We start from the raw sequence: 5,799 nt of genomic DNA, 5'->3' as shown, positions 1-5,799 counted from the left end.
ATGTACGGCTGAGGGCCTCTGCACGTTCTCTTCTTCCTACGGACGATCAACAAATAAGGGGAGACAGAGAAGAGTGTGCCGTGGTCCTCCCATAGACCGCAAGTCCTAAAGCATAAACAAGAGGCTTAAGAGTACCCCTGTCATGTTAAAATTCAGGACAGCAATGGACTGCACCACATGGGCTGGCCTGTCGAGTAGTGTCTCAGGCTGTGGTGTATGAAGATGCACTCCATCTGCTTTCAGGGTAGCAACTGCAGTGGGCAAGCTGCCTGACCTGAACATTTGTCCTTTCATTTTTCACATGAGTTTTGTTTGTTCCCCACAATTCATTCCTTCTTGGTCTAGGAAAATAAAATAAAATAAAATAAAATAAAATAAAATAAAATAAAATAAAATAAAATAAAATAAAATAAAATAAAATAAAATAAAATAAAATAAAATAAAATAAAATAAAATAAAATAAAATAAAATAAAATAAAATAAAATAAAATAAAAATAAAAGGATTTCCTTTCCATTAATTCCATGTTGTTAACTTGAGAGATTTGGTTATTGACTTGGAAGGCAAATATCTGGCCAAACTGCAAGACTTGTGCTCGCAGCGTGGGACAGCTCTCGTAAAGGTGATTCAGGGTAGCTTCTGGAAAACAAGACGTCAGATCTCCAAAACAGCTTTCTTTGTGCTAATGTAGGAAGGGCGAGTAAAAGTAAAGGTAAGAGTCCAGATACCATAAGAAGCGGAAAGTGTGAAGAAAACTTCCTTCTGGCTGATACAGCTCCATATCTAGTTGTCAAGTATGAAGAGAGCAGTGCTAAGTTTCTTGGGGAGAGGTAAAAAAGAAGAGACTGTGAGATTGTCAAAAGAAAAAGTGGGATTAGCTATTGCAGGAAATCATAGGATTCACTGGAAATAGAGGTTGGAAGAGTGCTTTAAGCCAAGACAGAAACGTTTTAAACCTAAAACCTAGGAGTTGGATGAACCAAGAAATGAACACATTTTGATTATGGAGTTGTGTCCAGTGTTATCTTGGGAAACATGGTTTCCACCTACAATGTATCTGGGGCTTGAAGTTTTCCTAACGCCCTTCTCTGTGTATTCCCTACTGTTTGGTAAGCGCTGAGGTCACACTGCAGACAGCAGCACGTCCTCTCCCCACTACTCAGCTGTCTGTTTGCACAACACGCCTAGCAACAGAATGGCTTGGACACAACTGCGCCTAGGAGCGAGTTCGTTCAAGCTGGTGGACAGCATAACCTTCAAAGTCCTGTTTCTGTTCCTAACAGGCTGGTACAGTACCATGTCACATTGGATGACTTTGCAGCATAGATGTCAGGAGTGCAGCTTGGGATCACCTCCTTCTACTTCGAGTTCAGTTGGAAGGGATGAGCAAGGAATTTGTCCTGGGTTGACGGAAATCTGTTTCAAGTCTATTTTCTAACACTCTTCCAGACCCTTCTCCGTCCATCGGCCTGTCCTGCCAGCTCTGGTGTGAGTGTGAAGCTGTGGCAAGAGGGGTTTCCCATTCCTGTTTGACCTGGTGGACACCAGCTTTCCTAGGAAATTGCTAATGTTGCTGAGGAGGCGGCAGTATCAAAGGCCTTGTTGATGAAGGTACAACAAGCTGGGGAGGCTTTGGCATTTCTGCACAATGCTGCTCCCTGACTGTCACTCCAGACTCAGATTCGGAAAGAAGCAAAGCAAGCCAGAGGAAAACTGGATGTCCAGGTAATTTTCGTTTCTTTCTTGTTTCATTCTTCACTTGTAAGAAAATCTAAGTCTTTAAACCGTTTGTTTGAAAACACAGCTTTATGGAAATGCTTCTGGGTGTGCTCCTTCACCTTGGTTGGAACCTGCTTCACCTCGCTTCAGCTAGAGGACACCTATGCTCAAATTTATGCTTCCCATGAGAAAGCGGTGTTCTTTCGCTATTCTTGTCTGGGATGGTTGCGGGTGAGGTTGACAAGAGTTGTCAGTACGATTCTTCGTTTCCTTTGCAGTATCCAAAACTCCGTATCACAGCGGATCTTCTCCTCTGATCCAAAAAGCTTCACAGGCCAAAAGAGAATTGAGATGAAGAAGGAAATAGAGAATGCAGACCAATATTTCCAATTACCACCCGTAAGTATTGTGAAGGAATCGGGCGCAGTTCTGTAGTGGTAGAAGTTAATCAAAGTTAATCAAAGTTAATAAAATCCTGATCGTGCACTTGAAGGCAAGCAATGCTCTAAAAACAAAGAATGCAAGGCCCTGCTTAAGGGCAATCTTCAGGCTGCTTCTCGATCAGCAGCTGATTTGCTTCTTCCACACCCTCATCTCCACTTGCTTAGAAGTTGTGAAGGTCGGAAGCGCACTCCGTGTTTTTCATCCATCCCCTCTGTGTATCGTTCCCCTGACAGCAACTTCTGTCTTGGCTCTTCACATCCAGCCAGAGCAGTTTCTTTGCCTCCGCAACCTGCAGGCTGTCCTCTCGTGTGTACCTGCAGTGGACTGAGGGTAATGCTTGCAACGCACACAGATGCTGTATTCACTAGCACTTTGAGAAAAGAGAGCAAGAAGCTAACCTGCGCAGCAGTTTCTTAGGTTTCTGTCTATCTATCCATCTCTCTGCGTATATATTTCATTACTTATTTACTTATTTAAAGATCCTTTGAATAGAATAGATCCTTTAAGAAAGCTTACTTGTCCTTCTCCTTTACTTGTTTTGAACGTTTACTTTTCTAACCAATCCTTAATGTTACACCATTGGATTTATTTAGTTCTCAGTTCTTAGAAGTTCTCAAAGCACATCAGTGATTTCTATAGTTCTCAATCTTTCCATCTGCATTGAGACCTTTGATCTGAATTTAGGTATTAGGTGAAGAAGAACACTGCAACCAGCTGAAGCCGTATCGGCCACATGCTTCTGTTCTGCTAGGAAGTAATTCAGAGCGATTCCATGGTGTACTTTAGACAGATTTCCTCTGGACTCAGCATCCCCAAGGGATATTTCCAAGCTCTCTGAAGGACCTGTCGTTCTCTCTGACACTGCAGTCTCCATTAGGAAGGGGTAAATAGTCCTTGCCCTTGTGCAAAGGAACTACTCAGTTAGCTGTTTCTAACCCAAATCTCTTTGCTGTCTTCTGTTGACAGACACCACCCGGCTAGCCAAGCTAACCCATTGAAAATGGAAGGAGTGGGACATCTTCAAAAGCCTGCTGCTGCTTCTAAGCAGAGCTGCGCTGTAGGTGGGGACACAGCAAGAGGACACGTCCAGGCCACGGTGGAACTGCAAGGCACCTGTCAGAGCCACAGAAGGAAGTCAGCGATTCCCAGTTGGAGACTGTAACTCGCCAAGGGACACAGCAGCTGGAGCACTTCTGGTTGCTGCTGATGGGTTCCCGTGAATCAGCCAGGGATAGGAGCTATGAGAACGACTGAAGCGATCTGAAGTTACCCAAAAGAAAGAAGAGAGGAGAGAAGAAGACAAGAGGGGAGGGAAGGGGAGGGAATAAAAGGAAGGGAGGGGACTGGAGGGGAGGGTAAGGGAGGGAATTGGAGGGAAGGGTAGGGACAGGGAAGGGAGGGGAGGGCAGGGGAAGACAGTGTAGGGGAGGTTAGGGGAGGGTAGGATAGGGTAGTGTAGCATAGCATAGCGTAGTGTAGCGTGTTAGAGGGGAGGGGAGCGTAGGAGAGTATAGGGTAGTGTAGGGGAGCAGAGTTTAGGGGAGTGGAGGGTAGGATAGGGGAGGGGAGCATAGGAGAGTATAGGGTAGTGTAGGGGAGCGGAGTTTAGGGGAGTGTATTGTAGGATAGGGGAGGGGAGCGTAGGAGAGTATAGGGTAGTGTAGGGGAGCGGAGTTTAGGGGAGTGGAGGGTAGGATAGGGGAGGGGAGTGTAGGAGAGCGTAGGGGAGGGGAGCATATGGTAATGTAGGGTTGTTTAGCGAAGGGGAGTGTAGGGTAGGATAGGGGAGGGGAGTGTAGCAGAGTGTAGGGACAGGGAGCATAGGAGAGGGGAGGGGAGGGGAGGGGAGGGGAGGGGAGGGGAGGGGAGGGGAGGGGAGGGGAGGGGAGGGGAGGCAAAATATGGGAGGGGAGTCCAAAGAGGGGAGGGGAGGCAAAATATGGGAGGGGAGGCCAAAGAGGGGAGGGGAGGCAAAAGAGGGGAGGGGAGGGGAGGGGACGGAAGGCAAAAGAGGGGATGGGAGGGGAGTGCTACCATAAATAAAATTGCCAAATACATGACATTTTGGATCTGGAGCCAAATATTTGTGTTGCTGAAGGGATGCAAGACACAGACTCCTGATGGCTCTTGAACAGGAGGCGTTTATTGCCCTTTTTCACTCCTACATGTCCTCTCCCCGTAGCCCCACGTGCTGTCCACGCGCCCGAATCTATCCTACAGTTGGTCAGAGACCCTCAGGCACGTGCCTGGAGCCAGCCAGCAATTGCCCACTGCCCAAAGGTCCTCTTTAACACTGTACCCAATTCTGGATCTCAGCCTTGCTCAAGTTTTTGTTTCTCCCGCTTGTTTCCTCATTACCTCTAATTCAGGGACCTGCGAAGCAGCGCGAAGCCACCTGAAAATTCCCTCCCCACACGTTGCCCTTCATTCCACAACCTGATTTATCGCTGCCATCCGCGCCTTGCACAGTGCCATGAAAGGTTTGGCGTGCACAGAGGTGGCTGAGGATTTTCAGAAAGAACTTTCCTTAAGAACTGCATCGAGACTTTTGCTGGAAGGCAAAAGATCGGCTGATTGATTAACGTAGGGATGGCAGCTGAGCAAGGGAAGCATCTTCCAAACTTCCAAATATTGCCTGTAGACAGAACTACAACTCCTCTGCTCTGCGGTTAGGAGTTTCCGTCACCTGCTTAGGAAGCAGAAGCAGTAACATGGGATTTAGAGGATCCAGCTGAAGCATCAGTGCCAGTTAGAGGAAACCAGTTAGAGGGTTTGAAGAGAGTTTGACCGGTTTTCCAAGGAACATGTACTAGTGCTGCATCTATATGCATAGAAATATCTCTACAGCTGGCTTGTATCAGACATAGAGTGGCCCTCAGGACTAGGGAAGCGGTTGTCCCTCTGTGCTCGGCTCTGGTGAGGCCGCACCTCGAATTGCACACTGTGTTCAGCAAAGACCTCGAGGTGCTGGAGCGTGTGCGGAGAAGGGCTCTGAAGCTTGTGAAGGGTTTCGAGAACAAGTCTGGTGAGGAGCGGCTGAGGGAGCTGGGGTTGTTCAGCCTGGAGAAAAGGAGGCTCAGGGGAGACCTTCCTGTGCTCTACAGGAAGCTGAAAGGAGGCTCCAGAGAGGTGGGGATCGTTCTCTTCTCCCAAGCCCCAGGTGACAAGACAAGAACAAAACCCCTTAGGTTGTACCAGGGGAGGTTTCGGTTGGTTCTTACGAAAAATGTCTTCACCGAAAGAGTTGCTCTGGTGGGTTTACGTGGCAAGGTTTTGGTAGCAGGGGGCCATAGGGGTGGCTTCCGTGAGCAGAATCTAGAAGCTGCCCCACGTTAGATAAGGGCTCCCCTGCTGGCCAGAGCCAAGCCAAGAAACGATGTCGCTTGTTCCTCTGTGAGAGCATATTGAAGAAAGGAGAACAAAAATAACAACAAAAAAAAGCTGCTTCCCAGGGAGAAAGAGAGGAGAAGCAGCCCTGCAGCCCCCCAGGGGAGTGCAGCAGGAGGGCAGGAGGTGCAGCAAGCAGGCAGCAGCAGTTCCCCTGCGGGCTGTGCAGGGAGAGGCCCCCGGTGGAGCAGGCTGTCCCCCTGCAGCCCATGGGTCCCCCACGGAGCAGATCTCCACGCTGCAGCCCCCC

At 48.2% G+C, this 5,799-nt stretch overlaps 1 long non-coding RNA gene across 1 annotated transcript; it reads left to right on the top strand.

Moving 5' to 3' along the window:
• The first annotated feature begins 899 nt into the window (after nucleotides 1-899).
• LOC140001719 (uncharacterized) lies at nucleotides 900-3,452 on the top strand. The gene is made up of 3 exons (XR_011807216.1): nucleotides 900-1,724; nucleotides 1,997-2,117; nucleotides 3,129-3,452. It is a non-coding gene; the product is annotated as an uncharacterized lncRNA (long non-coding RNA).
• Nucleotides 3,453-5,799: the final 2,347 nt, after the last annotated feature.

Source organism: Anas platyrhynchos, chromosome 2 (assembly GCF_047663525.1).
Source record: "Anas platyrhynchos isolate ZD024472 breed Pekin duck chromosome 2, IASCAAS_PekinDuck_T2T, whole genome shotgun sequence".
Lineage (NCBI taxonomy): Eukaryota > Metazoa > Chordata > Aves > Anseriformes > Anatidae > Anas > Anas platyrhynchos.
The sequence above is the reverse complement of the archived record's forward strand: the minus strand, read 5'-3'. Positions and strand labels throughout refer to the sequence as shown.